Raw genomic sequence first — 24,586 nt, forward strand, 5'->3', positions numbered from 1 at the left:
ATGCACTGAGCTCCTCTCTCCTCTACTTTCTCTCCCTCTGTATGCAACCTCATCCCATTATTGCATGTTACTAACTCAACTTCTCCCCTTTCCAGTAGTCTTGTGCTTTCTCGTCCCTCTCCTCTCTCCTCCTATCACTTCCTACAGGTGTTTCTGGCTCTGGAGCTGTGGAGTCTGGATCTGTGGTTGCAAGTCACCTGCTGCCCCCGTGTTCCTGCTCGACACCCTCTGCTACAACTATTGTTACTAGTCCTATTGTTTTAATTGTTATTATAATCATTAACATTACAATTATTATCATTAACACTACTATAAATATCTGTACCATTTTTAATTTAGTCTATAGCATGTGTGTATACTGTGTAGGTTGCCTTCCATCCCTCTCTCTCTGTCTCTCTCTCTCTCCCTCTCTCTCATTCACCCCAACCGGTCGAGGCAGATGGCCGCCCACCCTGAGCCATGGTTCTGCTCGAGGTTTCTGCCTCTTAAAAGGAAGTTTTTCCTTGCCTCTGTCGCCTAGTGCTTGCTCTTGGTGGGAATTGTTGGGCTTCTGTAAATAACATCACAGAGTATGGTCAAGACCTGCTCTTTTATGAAAAGCGCTGTGAGATAACTGTTGTTGTGATTTGGTGCTATATAAATAAAATTGAATTGAATTGTATATTGGTCCTGATGCACCGCAGCTTCCTGCAAGAGTGGAGTGTCTGAAACATTTTGTCTCCAGGGTGGGAGGAGTCAGCCACAATCTTTCATCTGTCATAGAGGGATGGAAGATTGCAGCTGATCCCCTCCTCTGTGGAGCGGATGATATGCTGAAGTCTGCCTTTGTCCCAAGCAGTGTCAGCAGGGTACCAGATGGTGATAGAGGAGGTGAGGACTCTAAGGATGGCATTGTAAAGTCTACCATCATTGTCTTTGGCAGGTTGAACTTCTTCAGCTGCCGTAGGAAGTACATCCTCTGCTGGGTCTCTAGGTAGCTCTCCGTAGTTCTAGCTGCACCAGGTCACCAGATGGTCGATCTCCCACCAGTAGGCAGACTCATCCCCACCAGAGATGAGCCCAATGAGGGTGGTGTCATCTGCAAACTTCAGGAGCTTGACGGACTGGTGACTGGAGGTGCATCTGTGAGGTGTTAAAGATATCCGTGAACCCCTGGAGATAGCTGATCGGCGCAGTGTTTCAGGGTGGATGGGGAGACAGTGTGGCCCAGCTGCTTTGGGGGTTTTTAGTTCGTAATTTTTATGAAGCCCCTCCAGATAGAAGCAGTCTGTTACATTCAGCTGACTGGGCTGAATGCAGGAGACAAAGGTTTGGACCCAAAATGCAGAGACAGAGCAGGTAGGAAGGTGTATAATCCACAAGATGCTAAATCCAAACAGTAATAATCCACACAAGAAACACAGGAAACTCGCATGAAATAAACGCTCCAAAATGAACTGTGACAACAACTGAAAGACAGACAACCACTTAAATACACAGGTGAGGGAGAAAGTAATTACACACAGGTGAGACCATTAAGAAAATCAAGGACAAGCACAGGAATTAAAACATGACAAGAGACACTAGGGAGAGACTAACTACAAACTAAACTAGGAAGTAAAGCTAACTGAAACACACAAGGAACAATGTCACAAAATTAAACATAACACAAACATAAATGACTTGATGACAAAAACCAACAAAAACAAAGAACACAGACACAGTAAAACAAGACTAGAAACAATAATGAACTCATAACCAGGAAACCTGATGAATAAACAAATGACCAAAGTAACAAATAAACACACTACAGAGGAGAGCAAATACAAGGGCAGGGAATGAACACAGAAACAAAAACAAAACACACCCAACCAACCCAAACCTGTGACAGAGTCATTTAAAGAGAATTAGTGTTGAAGAAGAGTACAGTCGTTTAGTTTCTTGCACCGCCTAGCTAAACCTGTACTTTGAATCCTTAAACTCAACTCAACTTTATTTATAGAGCACTTTCAACACCACAGGAGGAACCAGAGTGCTGTACAGAAGGTATAAAAGAGAAAATAAAAACAGAGACAAAAACGCAGCAAACATAACATACACAAGTTACAAAGCATTATCAAATGCTAAAGAAAACAAATAAGTTTTGAGCGCACTCTGAAAAGTACTCAATGAAGGACAAGTTTTTACAGACAGAGGAAGGTCATTCCAGAGCCTGGGAGCAGCAACAGAGAGAACCTGGCCTGTTCTCCACTCTTAAATGCCGCTTCCTTCTCCAACCTTAGCTGTCGGAGTTTAGCTGTGACCCAGGGTTTGTTGTTGTTAAAACTGTGGTGCATGATGGAATACAACTGTCCTCACAGAAACTGTTGTAGGATGTCACTGCCTCTGTAAACTCATCCTGACTGTTGGTAGCAGTCTGTGCAGTCCAAATACGCCTAAAGGTCCTCTACAGTTTCACTGGTCCACTGATTTGATGTCCTCACTACAGCTTTACAGAGCTTTAATTTCTGCAATTGATGGATTTTCTAACCAAAGAAATTATGTGATTCTACTGAAAAGAAATGCTTAAAAGGTAATAACCCTTTCCTTTTACACTGGGCCTCAGATAAACATTATTTATTCAGATTTAGTTTTTCTGCCTCAAGAGTTCCCCTGCCTCTTAGAAATGTGTATGTAATTAAAACTCCAATCTGCATTGCAGACAGCCAGCACAAACCTCATCTTCCAGTCAATAAACAAGGCAGTTGTCACTGAGGCTGAATGGAGTCATGGTTAGGTGTTACGTTCATATTTTAGGTATTTAGTTGATGTTTTCATCCAGTGCGCCTTATTAGGAGTAATTAGTGGTTCTGTGTCTTGCTCTTATTTGACACTTTGACAGAATACATGTCTACCACAGGGACTTAGATGAGTCTCAGGCGTAGTCTCAAACATTTAGTTTATTTTCCTTTAATTAAATTAGGAATACATCAGTCACCACAGTATATCATTAGACATTGTTCAGGAGGATCTTCTTAATTTAGACAGAAAAAGAAAGAAAAACAATTATTTTCTCCATGCTGTTGTATCCATCCTCCATTCCTGTTCCACTGGATAGCTGAATTGCTGAGGTTGTTCCTTTGAAAGCCTAGTTTTACAGGGTACCAGTTATTTCACTTTGGAAGAGGTTCAACGACAGCAATGCTACTCCCAGGAGGAATATGAATTGTAAAAAATACATCTACACTATCAACAGGTAAATCCCATGATTGTTAAATGTTTCACTGAATAGGATTTACATGAAAGCTGTGTTTCATTTAAAACAACGTGCATAGGAATATTAATTTGTAATGATCACAATCCAGCAGCTGTTTGAATCCCCTCCAAATAACCCCATGTGGGATTTGTATAAGTGAAAGGAATGTTAACTTTAATTTGTATGTAATAACATCACTGAAATGTTCAGTTAGAAGTAGGATGTCAAATTAAAAGTAATGTATTGCTATTGCCAAATGCAGATAAAAAAAATGGGTAGGAACAGTATATAGTTGGTATCAACATCCAGTCATGAACAATCAAGTGACCTCTTTGCAATACCTGTACAGCGCTGCTGAGCAATTTTTGTAAGATTAAAATTGCTTGGTCTGGGCCACTGCCACTGCCTGTATCTTCTCCAGGGTCCAATCTCAATGTGCACAATCAGACTCAGATTTAGGGCGCGTTCCCAATAAGTAAAGTTCCTGTAAAGCTTTTAGGGCTATCCCACTGTCAAATCATCAAGTGCGCGAGGGCTCTCTCGTAGACATTTTGAGCCCTTTTGTAAGTCCGCATTTCTGCAGACTTTGTCTGTGGAAATAGCCAACAAGCATGGACCAACCAACCCTGATGTTAAAATGCTTAGAAAAAAAGGTTTACGTGTAAATATAAACACAAAGCTCACTGATGGTTCATGTAGCCAGAACTGTGTGCAAGAGCCTGCAAGACATGTAAGTTGGACAGTCAGTCCCTTAAGTGCCTTGGCTGCGAAAAGAGTAAAAAATATAAAACAAAAAGTTCCAAACCCACTATAGTGTGCAACACGTTTCGGTGTCGTCAAGGTAACATGATAATGTCGCAAAGTGCTGTCCCATTCCGATTTATAGCATATTGAGCCCTTGCAGAGTTAGCATCTAGCTTGCACTTCTCAGCTTTGACAAACATTTTATTTGCCAGCAATCTCTGAAGTACCTGCCTTACATGTTCCTCCTTATTTTTGAAAAAAAGTGAGGATGTCATCCACATACACACAGAACGATTTAAGAATTCATGAAGAACATCATTCACTAAAGCTTGGAACACAGCAGGGGCATTGGTTAAACCAAAAGGCATGACCAAATACTTAAAATGACATAGGAGAGTGTTACAGTTTTTCACGATTGCTTAAACACATTTCTTGAAATTATGCCTCTTTTTCAAGCATCCTGTCTTTGGTCTGGGATAGCCCAGAGATTGTCGTTCTCCACCTCCTCCTCCTCCACCCTACTCCTGCTCCTCATTTTCCCCCTGTCCCATCTCCTCCTCCAACTCCTACTGTTCCTCTTCCTTCACCTCTTACTCCTCTCCATACTGCTCCTCTTCTTCTTCCTTCTCCTCCCTGGTGTCCTCTACCTCTTCCTTCACATCTCTCTGGATCCATTGTTCCAAAACTGGATGAATTGACAGTGAAAATCAAGTAAAACAAATCAAATATAGCCGAAGACCTTGCAGTGATACACTTGAGTTTAATGTCTGTCGTGATGTATCAGATCAATCCGATCAGCTGCAGCGCCCAATCAATATAACGGCTACCCAGTAGGGGTGTGTCGGTCAGTGAAAGACTTCCGCGAAGGATGCACTGGTGTATGCTCGCACAGAGATCACTCCTCGCTCCTCGCTCCACAAATAAGAGCTTTGGGACGTTCTGCACGGTGGCGGAGCGGAACAACTTCCGGTTCAAACCAGGAGCAAGGAAACGACAAATAAGAAACTTGAGAAGCGCCCATCGAGTCATAGATGTACCTCTCCATCACTTCCCCTTCAGGTCTTGACAGGTTAAACAGCTGACTGTAAGGCAGAGGAGCTCCTGGAAGGAGATCTATGGAGCAATAGTAAAGACGGTGTGGAGGCAGAGACAGTACACACTGTTTGCAAACACACTCTGAAGTGACTTATCTGAACCAGAGAACATTGGAGTAAAAGCAAGAACCCAGATCACCATCGTAGCATTCAGACGCAGGGATTTGAGGCTCTCTGAGCAGATAAAATGGAGAAAGTGACTGTTGACGATGTGGCGGTGAGTTAAATACTGACTGAGGTAGCTGAGATGAGATGAGTTACAATGGCCGAAAGTCCCCTTATTGTGTCCACAACCTCCCATTAACCCTGATCGGGATGAGCCACGATATTAAAATGGCAATAGCCTGGCAGAGATTTTCTGCCAGGTAAAGCAAGTCAAGTTCTGTTAGGATTGGCAGATTTAGGACCCAAAAGAAGACTTCAGACAAAGGTAGTGATAAAAATAAAAGGGTATTTATTGCACAGAGGGATGTAGGCAGTGGCTGGAGTGAACAGAGCAGGAAGGGAGGAAGAAGTGGCTGACTGACAAATCTCTAGAGTAGCTGGGTAACAACGAGCCAGCAGGTAACAGAGCGTGAACTTGGAGTACAGGAGAGCAAACGTTAGTACAGGAAGCAAATTATCAAGAATGAATCATGAAGAAAACAAGAGATTAACTAGTGTGGCCTGACAGATACTACCCAGGTAGTTGACTTAACAATCTGCCAATGAGTGACCGGAGAACCGGGGCATATATATATATATACTGCAGCTGATGAGCTTGATAAAGAGCAGGTGTTTTTGGGAGCCAGGGGAGAGAGTGCGTTATCACCACACCCACACTCCACGGAGCGAGACAGACGAGACAAACCCAAGGGCAACGGGGAAGGGGAAAACCAATACATAAAGGAAAGCAGGGGTCAAGGCTATGATTGTGACACACTTAGGCTATTAATTATAATCATCACTGAAAGCAACTGAAGCCTGCACAAACTGTTCAAACAATGCTGTAAAAAATAGTGTTGGTTAATTCTATGCACTAGCCTGTAAAGGTAGTATCATTGCATGAAAATGTATGAGTTTAAATATGGATCTGGATCCTTTTTTTCCCCTACACATTGAAGCTCCTCAGATGTTCCAATCATGTTCTTCCAGCCTTCACTGAGAGATGGGCTAAAGGAGTCTTTTTTGCTGCAGATACACTGGCTTCCCACTCGAGCAGCCTCCACTGTAATTACTGTGGCTTTTCACAGAGCTGCTTTTGAACATTATGCACCAACACCGCATGATCACACCTCACCAAGCTAACTCCCTGGGTTATGAAATTGTGGTCACAGCGGCCGCCAACCTTGTGCTTGTTGCTGCCTGTTGTGTTACATCCTTGGTTTGGTGTTCCTGTGCATCAGGAGTTACATGGCACTGACCCTGTAAATACAGCATGACTAAACAGCGAGTAATGAAAGCCCTGTCTGGTGTCTGTACAAACAGCTTATCCCTCAACCTGAGCTTACACTGTAACATGTTGACAACCCCCCCGTTCCCTCCCTCACTCTCTTTCTACATGTGCCAGAGTGATAGGAATCTCCCCAGGCTCCTTCATCCCCTTAGCTTGCAATCCAGGATTCACGTTGTCCGCTTTTGTCTGCTATTCTCTCCAGATATTTAGGTATTCATTGCTCCTATTTGTGACTCCATTGGGCCTTGTAGTCGAGGCCTTCTTTCAGACAATACTCTAGAGAAGAGACAGAAGAGAAGGGGGGGTGGGGGTGTTAGAGAAGCGAGCCACCGATGGTAGAGGGCTTATCTGCTCTGAACACCCGAGTGTCGGCAGCTCCCCAAATGCTATGAATATCTGTGCCTCTATGTGTGTTTATTAAGCAGCAGGAAATGCTTTTTTGCAAGGCAGGCAAAGGGAATTGTGCGTGTGTGTGTAGATGCCACGTTGTGTACACTTCATTTCAGCATAGATGCAGTTTTCCTCTGCAATACAAGGAAGGTATTAACGTTGTACTGGTGTCACGGAGAGGCTACAGAGCCAGACCGCCTCAGATGAAAATAGAAGAATATCTGTTATTAAAGAGAGCCAACCCTGAAGGGAGAACACATTGCTGATAGATTGCATGTAATGAAGGATTTATATTTGGCCATTATCACTAGAGGACCTCCTATATTCAAAGTATCAAATGATTACCAGGCGATGTAAAATAAATGGCTTCTTGGTAATGGCTCTTAAGTTTTCACTCTGTCAACAAACAAGTCATATCTGCCCTATAACAGATAGTGTTTTCACATGGCTGCAAAGCATGATAGGAGATTAAACTCACAAATATGAGATAATTGATATTCGGAGAATCAAAGCCCAAAACAATTTCCTCTCTGTTTGCCAGTGTTGTGTGGTAATGTCATTGCTCTGACAGTAACACGAAATGGAAGATGGAAACTGATAATTTGAAGCTGCCTCATGGACACCCAGCTTACATGCAAGTAAATATAGAGTCTACTCAAAAATTCATGTTTCTCATTCAGACAAAACAGTGATTACTTCTCTATTTTGCATGCAGGACGTCTACCACAGGGGCTGCAGTCACGAATGGAAATGAGATAGGGAGTAAATTACATGTTTCTGGAGATAAATTATGCAGCAGCATTGGTCTGCATTTTACAACTCAGATTCCAGAGTGTCTGGAGTTAAAATCTGTCATCTGATTTCATGCAGGTGGGTGGTTTCTTGGGTAAACGCACCTACCCCCATCTGTGTGCTGGTTAGTCTGCTTGCATGTCTCACCACACAGCACTGTATGTGGCTGCCCAGGAGCTGCCAACTTGCATTGCTCTGTCTGAAGGCTTTCAGAGCAAAATATGGCAGGGAGCTGCCCAAGGGAAAGAAATGACTTAGGAAGAGTTAGACGTGATGTTTCTGAGATAAACAAGAAGGGTGGCACAGTGCTTTGTGTTCAGCACTTCTGATATGAGTAGCTTCAAACCACATTGGAAGTTTAAGGGAGCTTTTTATTGCAGCAAGTAAATAGAGAAGCCATTAGCTTAAATTACAACGGAATTCAGAGCTAGGGAATTTTGATGATTTTAAAGGCAGTTAATTTGTTCCATAATAATTTACTCACAACGTTAAAGAAAAAGGAGTGGCAAGATAATTAGACAGGTTTTAAGAAAGGCAAGTTTATTTGTATTGCACCTTTCAACAACAAGGCAATTTAAAGAGCTGTAAAGTGGTTGTCATTATATCCATGTTGCTGTGTTGCCAGATCTTACAGGATTACTTTGGTGAGTACTTTTTTCAAAAGTGATGAAGAAAAAGCAACCAAACCTACTAAATAAGACATAAGTTGTGGTAAACTGAATTTTTCCAACAAGTAACCTGCCTAGCATCACCATTTGGTGTGGTCAGAAGTGGGCACTGTTGCACCTGTAACAACACCCAACTGTGATGTCATGATGTGCAGACACACCCTGCGGTACACTCTTGCATCAAATTCAAATTAGCTTTATTGGCATGAATGTATAACAACAATATTGCCAAAGCATCATACAAACTACATAAGAATAATCAACCCCATACATTTCATTAAACAAGTAATTAAAGTGTATGAGTGTTTGTGTGTGTGTGATGAGCACGGGTTAAACCACCAAGATTTTCACTTGCTGTTAAGATGCTCATTTAAGTCGCACATACTGTATTACTGCTCTAAGCCATATAATGATCCTCTCTGTCTTATCTTTTCAAGTTTTCTATTGATCATATTCACCAACCACCTACATCACAATTTAGCCATTTTCCCCTATTACAGCTGTAATGACAACAAACCACATAATTGTTCCTCATCATTGCTCTTCAGTAAATGTGAATTAATTGCAGTAAGCATGAAAAAACCCAGTCTCTGCTGGTTGGAACACAGTGTGTAAATCTCATTTGTCTGCAAAATCAAGAGGGGAGGTAAGGCGGCAGCAAGGCCCCGTTGACAAGTGATTTACATCGACATACACCTGTGTCATTATTCCTACAACAACACCCCAAACTATCTTCACTCATTCCTCTTCTCTGCCATCCATAACTTGTAGCTGGAAATTTCCACAATCAATCTGTTGGATTACGTTCCTGCATTGTGCAGAAGTGAGAAAGATGAATTACACACAATGTTATTCTATCATCTGCATGTGTTTTTAAATTGATGTGATATTCATCCCCTTCTAAAATTCTAATGATACCTCGCGTTTGACTACACCTGAGCTGGTTCTGCTTATGAATTACACACTAGCCTCTAATGCAGATTGAATTATACAAGGTACCTTCGGGATATTGCCGCATGTCTCTTGGTCTTTTTATATAACTGAGCAGGTTTGTTAATATAATTCATAAAAGCCTTTGTTACAGGCCCTGCAATTTGACTGCACTGACAATTGGGCAGAGGGATATTTCATAAAGAGATATTGTTTTTTCTGCCTGTTTAGTTTGAAGCATTATGGGTTTATGGATGGAGGGAGATGCAGAGGCGAGCAGCAGGAGCGGAAGAAGGAGTTTGTTTGGATGAGACCCAGGATGGCGATGTCCTATTATGTAGGCTGTCACTTTGGGTAACCCTAGGAGCATGACAGCCGAAAGCATCTGACATGCTGCTTTTAGAAAAACAATAATATTCGCTATCATTTCTGAACAGGGGTCAGTAGGTACATAAATGTATTTATTCAGGTTCATCCTGTCCAGGATGTGTTTTGTTGCTGAATGCAATCATTTGCCTTACCTTAATAAAAATAATAATAACAATAATAAGTAGTTTTTGTTTTTATTTTTTCTATTTTTACACACATATGCAGGTCTGACAGACACACGCACACACACCAGACCTACAGTTTTATTTTGCACAAGCAAATTAAATTGGTATGCTTTAAGTTAGTCAAACATAGTTTGAAATCTAGGGCACAAACTTGAGCATGGCACCAATCCCTATGGAGCTCTGGTAGAACTTTTGAGTAGAACAGTGGAACACTGGAGTTATACCAGGCAACACACATGTAAACTTCTTTTATTTTGAATTTCCATCACTGGAATGGCACAGCTGAAAAATATTCTTTAAATGATTAAAAACATGGATGATTAAGTACACAAATTGTAAATATTCGACCTGTCGCCAAACATTGCTCCAAACATGTAAAAGCTCTATAGTACATTAGGTTGGGCAAGCTTAGTGTGGTTCGTTAATAAAAACATTTTTTACTGTCAAAATCACTTCAATGAAAAGGTTAAACTCCTTGAAATATGCATTTGCTAGAGAACAAGACATATGCCTTTGTACTGAAATTGAACAAGATGCTTTTCACATTTCAGTTCATTTTGGCATTACATATCTTTGATCCCTCGAAGCCCAGACTAGACAGACCATTCTTTCTAATCACAGTGTTTGAAGGAGATGCCATTGCTGCGAGCGGTTAACTCCAAGTGGATTATCTTCACTAATGACTAAAAGACTTGCCTCTTAAGCCATTCCACCTGCAATCCTCCAACACAAACTCTGTGACTCTGATCCTGTCTTTCTACCCTGTCCCCTCCTGTCTCTCATTACCGGAGGACAGGAAATCTTATGTCATCCTTTGGAACTCAGCCAAAAGAATAAAACTGCTTCACCTTAAGTTTCTTTTTTTTATTACCACACTGCTAGGCTGGTGGAATTAATCAGCTCTTCAGATGACTCCTGCTTTCTCAAACCTGGAGCCAAGAGGAGAAAAGGTAATGCTTAGCATTTTTAAACCAGAGTGTACAATAGTAAACAGATAAATAGTGCTCCCTGTCTGACCTGGCCTGCTTAAACTGACCTCCTGTTGGACCACAGCCACAGAGATGTACTTGGTATTAACAGCACAGTGCAATTCTGGCAGGCTATGCATTCTAAAAATGCACATTGCCAGAATTTTGGCATACTGCCTTTTTCATGCCACTAAATGCAACTGAATCCTTTAGGTTTAATACAGCACATAAAATAAACAATAGTGTTTAGGACAAACTAGAGGAGATTATGCAGACAGGTGGCAACACCATTAAGATATTACATACTACCATGTGATCATTGCAATATTGCAATCCTTTACATACATAATTTCTGCCAAATAAGTAAATGTTATAGAGTTATTTGGGGTTTTGTTATTCATAATTTTATTTTACAAGTGGCCATTAACAGACAGTAGGTAAACCTTACAGAAGGCTAGAGGAAATATTGTAAACAAAATAGAAACAGATGAGAAAAAGAGGGTAATAACAAGAAATTAAACTCTTTAGTTGAGGTTCTTCCACATCGTAAGCCCAAAGTGCTGACAAGGTGTCTTTTTGAAGCTGCTACAGCCAATAAGCAACCTCCGCAGAGATGATCAGGCACAGGCCTCTGGGTTCACCACAGTGTACTCATTAGAGTACAGATATTTCTGATCTGTTCTCCACACACACACACACACACACGCCCACACACGTACCCACACATAAACATGCACACACACGTCCACATCCCTCCATCATCTTTCTCTTCCTGCCCCTTTCTCTTCATTTCCCCTCCTACACTCGCTCCATCTCTCCTTTGCAATTTCCATCTGTTCAAATGAAATATATTTGGCATCCGGAGAATGCCCCTCAGCAATGAGGGACAATATATCTTACAAATATCAGCCGTCCAGCCGTGGTTCATGTAATATTTATAAAGGGAATGTGGCAGTGGGTGATGTCAACAATGTTTACCGTAAACAGGTTGAGCATCCCTCTAAAGTGCACCAGCACCTGCCAACTTTGTGACAGGCTAGGTGCTCGGCCAATCCAGAGGCTCATTTACATGTTACACAGCGATCACGGCTGACCAGATCACATCTGGCATGCTTGTCCAATTAATTAATCATGTGTAAGCGAGGCCAACCTCAGGCTTTGATTACGGCTGCCATATTGTTTTAAAGAGAAGTTGTGTGTGTGGTGGGAGGTTGGCGGACAAGTGGCCAGAAGGACAGTGAGGATTTCTGAAGAAACGACCCTTCAAGTTCTATCTAATATACTGTAGGTGTTAGGTTGAGAGTATTACAAATGGCATGCAAGTTTTGAAAAACAGCTGAAATGTTTTTGCCCCCCCCCCCTCCCAGATGTTTGTGTTTGTTTTGTCTAAAAAAGAATGTAAGATATAAAACAAGAAAAGGAGGACTTGAGTGATCATTACAAAAGAGGTTAAGTACATTTGCTTGACCTCTGTAACTCTGTAGTTTCAGGCTGCTCAAAAAAATCTCTTAAGTCTCTCCAGCTAATACAAAACACTTCTGCTCGCATACTGACTAGGACCAGCAGGAGAGATCATATCACCTTTGTTTTAGCTACTTTGCACTGGCTCTCAGTAAAATTGAGAATTAAATTTAAAATTCTTCTTCTTACACACAAAGCCCTTAATGTTCAGGCACCATCTTATTTACACCATACTGCCCTACTAGAACACTGCGCTCCCAAAATGCAGGGCTACTTGTAGTGCCTAGGGTCTGTAGATGTAGAATGGGAGCCAGAGCCTTTAGCCATCAGGCACCTTAGCTATGGAATCACATCCCTCTTTGGGTTCGGGAAGCAACAAACTTTTCCATATTTAAGAGTAGGCTAAAAACTTTTCTTTTTGGTAAAACATTTAGTTAGGTATGTTTTTTCTTTATGTTGTGAGAAGGCTTATAGTTAGGGCTAGGGTATTTTATGAATTTTTATAAAATGTAAAATTATTTTTCTTTTTGTTTTATACGTATGTATTTTATTGTTTTTAATGTGTGTATCATCGTCATGTGTTGTCAGCTTTTTTATCCAACTCCAACGCATTTTTTATGTGTCTCTGTTTTCTGTGTACTAGACCCACGCTGCTGGTGATTTTACACTTTAAATAAACCTGACTTAACTTGACTTGACTCTTAATTATCATAACAAAAGAATAAACAAGAGTCTACAGCACAGCCATGCTGACATCTCTAATTTTTTATCACTACATAACCCAAAGTACACTTGAGATAGATATTAGTTTTATAGGTATTTGGTCATAAACTAAAGTATTGGACAACTTAAAATTTTGACCCGATGATGGTGCTAGAGAAAAAGTCAAGCGATCATCAAAGTCAGTAGGATTCATCTTCTGGGAACCAGGTGTTGGCATATTTATGTATACCACTGCACTTCCTCCAGCAAGAGTACATGTCTGGTGATTGAATAAATGTGAGCTTAACAAAATTATATAACAAAATGATTAAAGTACTGAATGAGTAATGTTTTTCCTAAACAGAGTGAGCTCTCTATATTGGCATGTTGCACTGAGGAAATACTAGAAGCAAAGGGCAAATCTTCCACTGTGGGTGCCTCAAGCTTCCTCGAGATCTGTCAATAAGTCTGCATGGAGTTAATACTAGACTATGAGTAGCTTCTCCATAGGTGACTTGAGGTACCACAGAGAGTCTACTTTTTGTAGATTTAGTACTTAGTAGTAGTTTTATTACTGTATGAAGTAAACATGTAAGTAAAGTGGTCTTGCAGTATTGTGGTGATTTCATGTTATAGTATGGTAAATGTAGTTTTTTTTAACATTTGACATTTTCAAGAAATGAGTGTTCAATAATATTACTGCAGTTACTTTTTTGTTTCAAACCATGCCAAACTGAAAAGGAAGAGAACCTGACACTTAGAGTAAATTGAATTTGTTAACCTAAATTTAGAACAAGTTATTTAAAAAAGCATTTCAAGGTGAGTATTTTCTCTAACCCTAACTTAACTTCTGGTGTTTGAAGGATTCTTTTATCCCCAAGATTTACAGAACTGGAGTGAATACATTTTCAACATAGCCAGCCCAAGTGCGAATTGGACTTCTAACCCTGACAGTGTTATTACCGTGCTTAAATCACTGAGCTATAGCGTTCCAAGGATATCCTTTGGACTTTAATACTCATACTTGACACTGTGTTTTTTTAGTCACGTGTGACAGGGGCAGTCAAAACATGTCTTCAGTGGGCCCAGAGTCAAACTAGATGCCCACTGTGTTTTGTAAGGTCAGCAGTGTTTGCAAGCAAAACATAAAGGCTTGAGGAGAGGCTGGGGGTTTGAGTCGGTGCCTCAGTCCAGAGTCCCTGTCCCTCTCCAGAGTCTTAACTTGACCCTCACTCTGTGGATCTGTCTGTCACTGCTGTCTGACTTATTCTCTGTGCACTTACTGAAGGCCTCTCAATGATTTTCTGTCTTACAACAATCAGGGACAATCCCACATGCTTGTAATGCCACCTCCCCCTGCAAGCTACTGTATATCTACTCCTATAGAATCTTCCCACCAGTAGTCTTCATAGGGCTATGTTTACACTGCAGCAGAAAGTGCTGTGTGTTTTCACATTCCAGGCAAATTTTGTGCAACTAAATTTCTTTGAAATCATCAAAAGAAAATGTGAATTAATGCACATTTCCATCTACTACTGTTCTGGGAATATCAGGAGTTGGCCACCTCGAGATAAACAGTTGGTGGCACTGATTGTCCAGTTGGATGCCATTGAACTAATATAGAAGCAGAGGCCACAACAAGATGGCATAATTAAACTGCCAGTCCGACCACAAAAGATAAAAAGAACGTGGAAAATGTAATGGAAATATGGCATTTCTGTTTGTTTCATGTATTGATTTGAGGAAGGTTCCATTCTCGGGCCACACAGATCCAACATTTTTTGTCAGCTGCAATTATTTCTTCTGTACGGAATGGAAGCTTTGGTGGATGTCACTTAATGTACGTCATAATTTATTTGCTAAGTCTATTTTTGTTGCAGTTTTGTTTGTCATATTTAGTTTTTTATAATACACCAACTTTTTCACTTCAGCCATCATAAAAACATTTTTGTCACAGTAAGTAAATTACTTTCTTTAATTTATATTTGGGCAAATTCCTTAACACATTCACAACATGTAGGCACATTATTTGTTTGTTATTACAAACCGTAGATTTTTTTTGACTACTGGTAACTTACTGATTTTAAAACTATTTTCTGTATTGTGTGTATGTGTTTTTACCACAATAAACTAACTTACTGAGCCCATTTTGCTCCTGTGTGTGAGATTCTGCTCCACTTACATGGCCTGCTTCCCCTGACATCTCTCTGTTCATCACTCCACATGTGTCTTTGTGTTTCCAAATCAGCGATCAATGTGTAGAGAGGCAGAGCGATGAAGGATGGTAGGGGTTGGAAGTGTGGGTAGATATGTATGTATGTATGTATGTATGTATGTATGTATGTATGTATGTATGTATGTATGTGTGTGTGTGTGTGTGTGTGTGTGTGTGTGTGTGTGTGTGTGTGTGTGTGTGTGTGTGGAGGAGGGGCAAGCAAGGGGGTGGGGGGGGGGCTGCCTGTCACAGCTCTGTCATGTTGATAGACATGTCAGTCGTGACTGAGCGGGAGGTAGAGGGAGAGGGCGGGGAAGATGAGAGATGTGAAATTAAACTGAGAATCTTTAATGCTTTTTTTTATCTTGTATAATCATTCAAGGGATGTTTGTTACCTCTATTGCAATCACATTGCCACCATAGAATCGTAATGCCCATGATGTTAGGTAATTTGGAGGATCTTAGATGTTGAGCAACAATGACTGTGTCTATCCCTGTTCATTTTAATAGACATAATTTCTTCCTACACATCTAACACTAGAACCTAGTATTTGTTGGCTACTTGCATTCCTAAACAGAGTAAAAATACATTTCAATAAAACGTTTCCATCCTTAAAGTACTTATTTAACTGGTACCCTACATTTAATGTACCCTACATTTAGTGTTTACCATAAATACTGAAAGGAAATGTCTTTAAGTTCTTCATTACATTTTCCTAAATTCCACTCAATACTAAGTGTAGGGACTCGGCTGTTGACAGCTGCTGTCCTTGGTGCTGAAGACAATGAAGAATTCACTTGAAGCCTTGACTTACGTAACTGCTTACAAGGCATGTGATATTACAGTAAATATAAAGCTAGAATATGAAGCTTAAATTGTACAAATTCAACTTCCTGTACATTCAGCAGCAACTAATATGAAGAACAAGACTAAGAGTCTTCAGCCGCACTAGTGATTCTGTGAGGCTGCAGGCAAAGCACTGCTTTGAAGTTAATGCAAATGTCAGTATACAGTACCAACACACTTACAGTGAAAATGCTAACATGCTGATGTTAAGCATAATGTGTACAATGTTCACCAGATTAGTTTAGCAAACACAACGTGCAGCTGTCAGTAGTGTAGGTATTTGGTATACCAACATATTAGACACTTTGAAATCTGATGATGGTGCTAGATGAAAAGTCAGTCATTATTAAAAAAATTATTACATCTAAAGACATGTTCTTGTACGAACAAAATTCCATGGGAATCCATCCAACAGCTTCCATAAAAAACCCAAACGTCAACCTCATGGTGGCACTAGAGGAATAGACAGAGGATTACCAAAGTCATTTGGAGTAATCCTGTAGGGACCATGAATGTCAGTGCCTCTAGATTACAATTACTAGAATTGACTCTGACTTGAACCGCCCTTTTTGCAGTTGTAGTCTTGTAGCACCAATATTTAACTGAGTATTGGGAATGTCTGTAGTCAGAACACTGGCCACTCTCACTAAAGGTAATTTTGTAAGTAGTGTATTGAATAATTTCACAAATTCAAGAGTCCTTTGTGGAGCATTGTTGAATGTGTCTGCACCTTTCCAGTGAAATACCAGCCTGTCACTGTGTCAGGTTTAGGGCCTCCAGTAGCCAGATTTCCAGGCAGATAAGGCCACCCCGCACCTCTTGCTCTATTAGTTTGTGTCTGTAGATTTATTTGTAAAAGGCATGGCTGCTATTTCTTACATTCAAATGTTAAAAATCCCAAATGTAGGAAACTGCGACTTGTGAGTGTGTCACCTTTATCTTAAGTTCTTTTTTCATTTTTTAGAAAAATAATATTTTAAGAACCACTATTGGATTTCTTATTAAAGTGCATTTAGTTTGCAGTGCGGCACAGTCACACAACAATGTCCTGTGTCTCTGTGGCACATTAGTTAGTGGCCACCACCGCTGCTGCCTCCTGGAGAGTGAGCATGAATTTAAAAGCTCTTTCTACTCCTCCAGGCCATAAAACTGCACTATTTGTCTGTGGTGCATTACACCCGGCAACGAAGGCATTTCGTGCCCCATCCGTCTCGTCTCTCACCATTGCTTCCCCTCCCACTTTATTATACTTAAATACATCCCTGCATTTGAGACTGGGAATCACAGAGATGATATCGAGTGGGTGCTGCTCCCTCTCTAACATGCCTGTCACGGTGTTCTTAACATATGGTTTCAGATTACATGAGGAGTAATGTAGGGTGCGGCAGAGATCTAAGCCTAACCATCAAATATTTCTTTCTCTATTCTTGCTCTCATACATTCCCTTTTCAAAGTAACAATACTTGTTTGCTTTGTGTTTGTATTTGGCTTTGGTTTTGTCTCAATTTCTTGGGCATTAGATGCACTAAATCAATGTGATGCTTGCCTCCAGTCTGTAATTTGTGTACATATTGTAATTTGAGTATCTTAAAAACAAGGATTGAAGGCATCACTTCCTTCTTTTTTCATCCTTCTCTCTTTCCCTCCATTCCTTGTTTTATATCCATCCCCCTGTCCTGTATTCATCTAGTGTTGAAGATTAAAAGGAAGAAGTACAAAGTTAAGTCTAAATTAAATTCATGCTTCCATGAAATATGGGCGGGAGGAAGGTCAGATTCTGCTGTCTTCTGCCTCTCTGGACAAAAATTAATTAATATTTTAAATACAGAGAGAGAGAGAGAGAGAAAGTGTGTGTGTGTGTGTGTGTGTGTGTGTGTGTGTGTGTGTGTGTGTGTGTGTGTGTGTGTGTGTGTGTGTGTGTGTGTGTGTGAGTGTGAGTGAGTGAGAGAGAGATCGATCACTTGTATCAGATCTCTTGTCGATCACAGCCCCCCTTGGCACGTCTTCAGCTTCATGTCTTCATCTCGTGTTTGGGAAAAAAGAAAGAAGAAGAAATGAATCAGAACGAAGCAGAGGAACAAGAGCCACAGTGTGTTTAGTGGAAGTGTTGACCCATTGATACATCACTGGCTACATTTGGTAGCCTACATACACTGGTCAACATTATTAAGTGTAGCCAGGTGAACCAGAGGTATAGAGTTCAATAGTGTTATGTGGGGTGTAATGTTATGCAATTGCTGGTGGGATTTAATGGGCACTGTTACTTTAAGAGTAGTACATGGGACGGATCGCGCGAGAGGGTAGCGTTTCTGACGGAACACGGGGAAAAACGGAAGTGTCGGCCCTGCGGTGTAGTAAAACGGCACGGGATGTACTTTGGTTTATCGATACAGAGGATATCTCCATAAACCATGGTAAAGTCCTTAAGATCGGCAGATGAAGATTGTACTAGCTAGCGGACCAAGGTAGATGTGTGAAGACCTTGGTGTCCCAGCTGATTCTTGACGATAAAGTATGTATATTTCGTACTTTTCTGCTGACTTAGAGGGGAGATACACGTGAGGAGTTCCTGGTGTGTGTGTGTGTGTGTGTGTGTGTGTGTGTGTGTGTGTGTGTGTGTGTGTGTGTGTGTGTGTGTGTGTGTGTGTGTGTGTGTGTGTGTGTGTGTGCGCGCGCGTTCTGGGGGCACACACTGCACATTAGAACAGTGAGTTACTGATTTCTTTTATAAAACATTAATTCTGAATTTCTGTACAAAGTGTTGGGCAAATTGTATTATGTGTATGGATGCATTTTATGTTTTGTGGAAATTTAGTTTATGAACTTGTGCATTATGTGGCTAAGTGAATGTATTTATATTTGTTTTTTCATTTTCTCTATTTAGAAAAGGCCACTACTGTTGTCTAGACTTGACTAGATTTTGTTGTCGAGATTTAATGTCTAGTCTTCACTGTTGTCTAGATTTTGGTGCCGTCTAGACTTGACTGTTGAATTTAGGTCTAGAGTTCCTGTTTAGAAGTAACTGAATTCTACCAGAGTGAGTGTAAACTAGTTTATGGCAGCTGTTTACATATTGTGGTATGGTTAATGGGTACTATAGTGTACTGTTAAATGAAATAGTTGAGATCAGGTGCAATCAGTAAATGACAAGTGATTAAGTGAGTAATTCTCGTTTTTTGTATAACCTTTAACTGCCTTACATCCTTGACTTTACATTATTAATGCTGTTCTCGTTTGAGTTCAGTCGGGGAATAAAAACCCCATAAAATGTCTTGTGTGTTTGGCCTCATCATTCCTGGCCTGGCCACATAAGCATTATGAAAGCTACTACCAAATCAGAATCAATAATAGAATTTACTTGTTTATTGGCAGACCATAAATCGGAGGCCTCTCACACTCAGCTGTCATAACTAAGGAACCTAAATGCACCGTTAAATTTGCCTGATATGTCATGTTATTTGCATTGCTATTGAATTTCCGTATGATTATTTAACATGATTCCACAAATTGATGCAAGGAGCAGCTACGGGTGTCTTTTTTGAATGCTTGAACCTCTAAACTTCTAGCTCTGCTTTTCTAGTTCACTAGGTCCCTCCATGTGTAATGCAAGAAGTCACTATGTGCTGTGTTTTGGCAAATTCAAAGACCCTTGTATGGTTGGGAAATGAGTGCCGCTGTGATGCAGGCATCTGGGATTGGATCAACTGAAATGCACATGAATGATTCAAACAAGTCACAAGAAAAGGCTTTTGACTGTTGATGGCAGAGTGACAAATATAGAACACAAAGTTTGATGCTTTAAGGAGAAGTGCATTGAGCAGTAGTGTTAATAATCTATCTACAAACCTCATGGTTTATTTTTATATGTACTCATCACAAATTAGTCAGCAGGTAAATCTACACTGCTCAAAAAAATTAAGGGAACACTTTAATCACATTAGCTGTTGATGAACAAAATAGTTCCAAGTTTAAAGTCTTTACTGTGCATTGTATAATTCATTAAGAACAAAATGATCTAACAGCAGTCAATGGAAACCAAAATCACATAGCGACTGAGGGCTGGATTCAAAATCACATTGAAAATCAATTATCACAGGCTGATCCAACTTGTGTGACTTTCATCACGGCAACTCATAATGTGACTCAGAAGTGTGTATGAGACCCACATCCCTATATGCCCTACCGACAACTTCATGGCATGCTCCTGATGAGACGCCGGATGGTGTCCTGGGAGATCTCCTCCCAAACCTGGATCAGGGCATCAGTGAGTCCTGGAAAGTCTGTGGCACTCCTTGGCAATGTCCGATGCACCGATACATAACGTCCCAAAGGTTCTTTGGGATCTAAATTGGAATTAGGTCTGGGGAAAGTGAGGGTCAGTCAATGGCATCAATACCTTTATTATCCAAGAACTGCCTACACACTCATTGTCTGAATGAACAATGCCCAGGCTCATGAAGAGGAACCCAGGGCTCACTGCACCATTGTAAGGTCTGACAGTGGCTCTAAGGATTTCACCCCGGTAACTAACAGCATTCACAGTACTGCTGACTAGCACGTGGAAGTCTGTTTGACCCTCCCCCACACCATGGCTGACCCACCGCCAAACTGTTCAGGCTGGATGATGTTGTAAGCAGTGTAACATTCATCATGGCATCTCCAGACTCACATGTGCTCAGTGTGAACCAGCTCTCATCTGGGAAGAGAACAGGGCACCAATGGTGGACCTGCCAATTCTGATGTTTTCTGGTGAATGCCAATCAAGCTGCACAGTGCTGGGCTGTGAGCACGGATCTCACTAGAATATATCGGGTCCTCATGCTAACCTCATGGAGTTTGTTGCTGATAGTTTGGTCAGAATCATGCACACCACTGGCACACTGGAGGTAATTTTGCAGAGCTTTGGCAGTGCTCCTCTATTTTTCTCCTCATAGTGCTTAAAGTGTAAAAAAAATAGGTGCCACTACTCTACCTTCATGTCCTGGATTAGTTGTCACTTTGTGTAGAAAAGTGGTGAGGACATAAGAGCTCAGATTGTGTGACAATACACTTGGGTCACAAGAACAAGACAAAAAGATATTTTAACTGCATTTTGAAGAAATATTTGAGTGGGGGAAATATGAGTGGGGGGTCTGCATGGCTGCATGAAAGGCAACGGAGTATCTCTCTGCTCTGTCTCCGCCGACAGCGATTACCATGCAGGCAAGAATGGGAACAGGTGAGCGTCACATAGTGCCCAGACAACCTGATATGGAGAGGGGATGGGGGAAGTTCTGGTACACAAGAAAACCTCCCGGTACACCAAAGAGTAAAAATGTATATAGTGCCAGTTCTGCGTCCCGGTGCATACCAGTCCACTTCAAGCACTGCTCCTCACACAAAGAAACAGATACCGGTCCTGCTGCTGGGATGATATACTTCTACAGCCCTGTCCAGCTCTCCTCATGTAAAGACCTGTCTTCTAGTATCTCTTCCGTGCTCCCGAGACTGTGCTGGGAGACACAGAAAACCTTCTTGCAACGGCACATATGGATGTGTCATCCTGGAAGAGCTGGACTACCTATGCAATCTGAATGAGCTACATGTACTGCCTCATGTTACCAGTAGTGACAAGGACACTAGCAAAAAGCAAAAATAGATAACAATCATTCCAAAAAGATAAGGAGAGAAAAATCGTCCGTGGCATTTTTGGGGGTTGTCTTGCTGTTGTCTTTGCTTTAAAAATGTAAAAACTGATTTGAAGAACACAGTTCTTGGAATAATTCTGATACATGTATTGAAACTTAGCAGTGCAGTTATTGCCTCTTATTCACACTCCCATGATGTATATAATTAAATTTGATGTCATTTGATATAAATATATACAATATTGAAATTACAGAGTGAATGGAAAGTCCAACATGCATGTGCATATGGGGCACAATATGAAGTCAATTTGTTAACGTAGGTTCGGGAGTGGGACCACGCCTCAACCACACTTCCAATCACCTGTCAAGGCTATGTATACCCATTCTACTCAGCCTGCCTTGTTCCAGATTGCTCGACCCACCTTCCCTTTACCTTTAGTTCATCCATTAATACCAACACACATCCCCTCATCCTCTATTCCCTACTTCTTCTCTTCCCTTCATCCCCTCATACCTCCTCCACTCATCCCTTCATTCCCTCATCCCTTCCTTTTAAATCAGGGGCACAGCTCGCTCATGTTTCATCTAGGTACCATCTGGGGTGCTTGAAAGAAGTTTGGGTGAAAACACACTGAGTTTCCTCCGCCCATTCTTCTGTACACCCTCCCAGATCAGCCTATCAGACGACATCCTTCTTCAATCAGCACCCTTCCCCTCTATATGCATTAATCCGTCCTCTACAATCCATACATTCCACATTTGCGTGAACCTCTAAATTACATTTTATTTTTATGGTATGGTCCTTGCTAGTGAACCTGCTATTAATCTACTGATTAGTAATTTTAATAGAAATAATCATACTGAGGCATTGAATAGATCAGGGCAACAACCTTCATGCTCCATAGTGAGAACTGGAACTGCTATTATTTGGTGAGGGGATATAATACACAGCACATTATTCTTTGGAAATCACTCTCTGATTTTCCAGACGTTTGGGTGCAAGTTCACTAATTTAACAGTTTTTACCTTGTTGCCTGTATTCCCATTCGTCACAGTCTATTTGAGTGGCCTATTGTCTTCAGAATATAATGACACCAGTCCTGCGTAAGAAAAAGGTCAAGCTTGAAAGTGTCTGTTACTTTGACTGGTTCTGTTTTCATAAATAAAAAATAGATTTTCACAGCTGATCAAATGTAGATTGCTGTTCTACACAAAAGCAGTGAATTTACTTTCCCCTCAGAGATCTTACATCACACAGACATTGTATAAGAAGCTTTGTTGATGCAAAGCATGTCTGCAAAATGATAACTCCATTAAATTACACAAGGGAACCTGCAATTAGAAATTCAAATTCAAACTCTGTGGGAAGCTAATTTCAATGGAAGTTCACAAGGAGATGCGCTGTGCTGTAAAATTAAGATTCAAAATGCAAAATCCTTTATTTACATGGCAATTATTGTACGCTGAGTTTGATTGTAGAGCTGTCAAATGCTGAACCTGATTTGTCAGGGTTTTTTACTACTGATACAAACAGTGTCGATAATCCTTAGAACATTTGGAGATGAGCCAAAACATTAGTACATGATGGCTCAACATGAACTATGTGGAAGAGTTAAAAGCTGCACCCCAAAAGAGTTTAAGATATAAATACACCCATGATAACAGAGCACCACATCCTGCCTGTGCAAGTGAGATATTAAACACTGACCAATTGTGTTATGTGACATTATGACTTGAACAACCAAATTTAACATTCTCGGCCCACAGAAAATTACTTGAAGCTGTAATATAAACTCCCTGCCTTCAACTATATGTTTCACAATGTGTTGTCATTTGTTCCCTCTCATTGTTGTTTGGACGTACAACATACGAAGTTTCCAAGTGCAGCTTTAATAGTTAAACAATACTAACTGTAACTACAAGGTCAATCCAAGCAGCATAAAAAGTTTTCATAGACAGCAGTTCAAGTGTCAAAGTGTAGTGTGAACTACAAAAAACATGCACATAAATCACTGACATAGAAATAGTGCTCAAATGTGAAACCAAACAACTGAGAACTGCAGGTGCACAATTAAAACAAGACAATGATTTGCAGCAATTATCTTTGATTACCCTTCCCCCTCTCACTGACGAGACAGACTATCACTAATCACTGTGCTAGATCCAAACTTTTCCAAGTGCCGACAATTACAGTGACTGTCTGAGAAAGACGAGGTACTTTACTAGTTTGTAATTTGTTCTTTTTTTTTTATTTAACCTGGAAGATCAGATATGAAATGAATATATCTAATAAGCTCACCAAGCACAACAGTTGAAAAAGCATGTAGCCACAATGTACTGTGTGAACAATTATACAATAAGAATTATACAATTTCAGCTGCACTGATACTGTACGTAGCCTATTCAATAGAATGTGTTATTACTAACTAAGTTTTATGCAGAACATGAACAGTTCAATAAGCTTACACTGAAAAACTGATTCTTTAGGGTTCTATATACAGTGCGTACGGAAAGTATTCAGACCCCTTTAAATTTTTCACTCTTTGTTTCATTGCAGCCATTTTCCAAAAATCAAAAAAGTTCATTTTATTTCTCAGTAATGTACACTCAGCACCCCATCTTGACAGAAAAAAACAGAAATGTAGAAATTGTTGCAAATTTATTAAAAAAGAAAAACTGAAATATCACATGCTCATAAGTATTCAGACCCTTTGCCGTGACACTCATATTTAACTCAGGTGCTGTCTATTTCTTCTGATCATCCTTGAGATGGTTCTACACCTTCATTTGAGTCCAGCTGTGTTTGATTATACTGATTGGACTTGATTAGGAAAGCCACACACCTGTCTATATAAGACCTTACAGCTCACAGTGCATGTCAGAGCAAATGAGAATCATGAGGTCAAAGGAACTGCCTGAAGAGCTCAGAGACAGAATTGTGGCAA

The 24,586-nt window shown here is 40.6% G+C and overlaps 1 long non-coding RNA gene across 1 annotated transcript in view; it reads right to left on the bottom strand.

Moving 5' to 3' along the window:
* Positions 1-17,106: 17,106 nt before the first annotated feature.
* The window catches only part of LOC123970636, a 17,681-nt gene continuing 10,201 nt past the window's right edge, over positions 17,107-24,586 (bottom strand). Inside the window, exons 2-3 of the long non-coding RNA XR_006825030.1 lie at positions 20,198-20,374; positions 17,107-18,037 (exon numbers count right to left, since the gene is read on the bottom strand). This is a non-coding gene — a long non-coding RNA (uncharacterized LOC123970636). The remainder of the gene's footprint in view (positions 18,038-20,197; positions 20,375-24,586) is intronic.

The sequence above is a fragment of the Micropterus dolomieu genome, linkage group LG05 (genome assembly GCF_021292245.1).
Source record: "Micropterus dolomieu isolate WLL.071019.BEF.003 ecotype Adirondacks linkage group LG05, ASM2129224v1, whole genome shotgun sequence".
NCBI lineage: Eukaryota > Metazoa > Chordata > Actinopteri > Centrarchiformes > Centrarchidae > Micropterus > Micropterus dolomieu.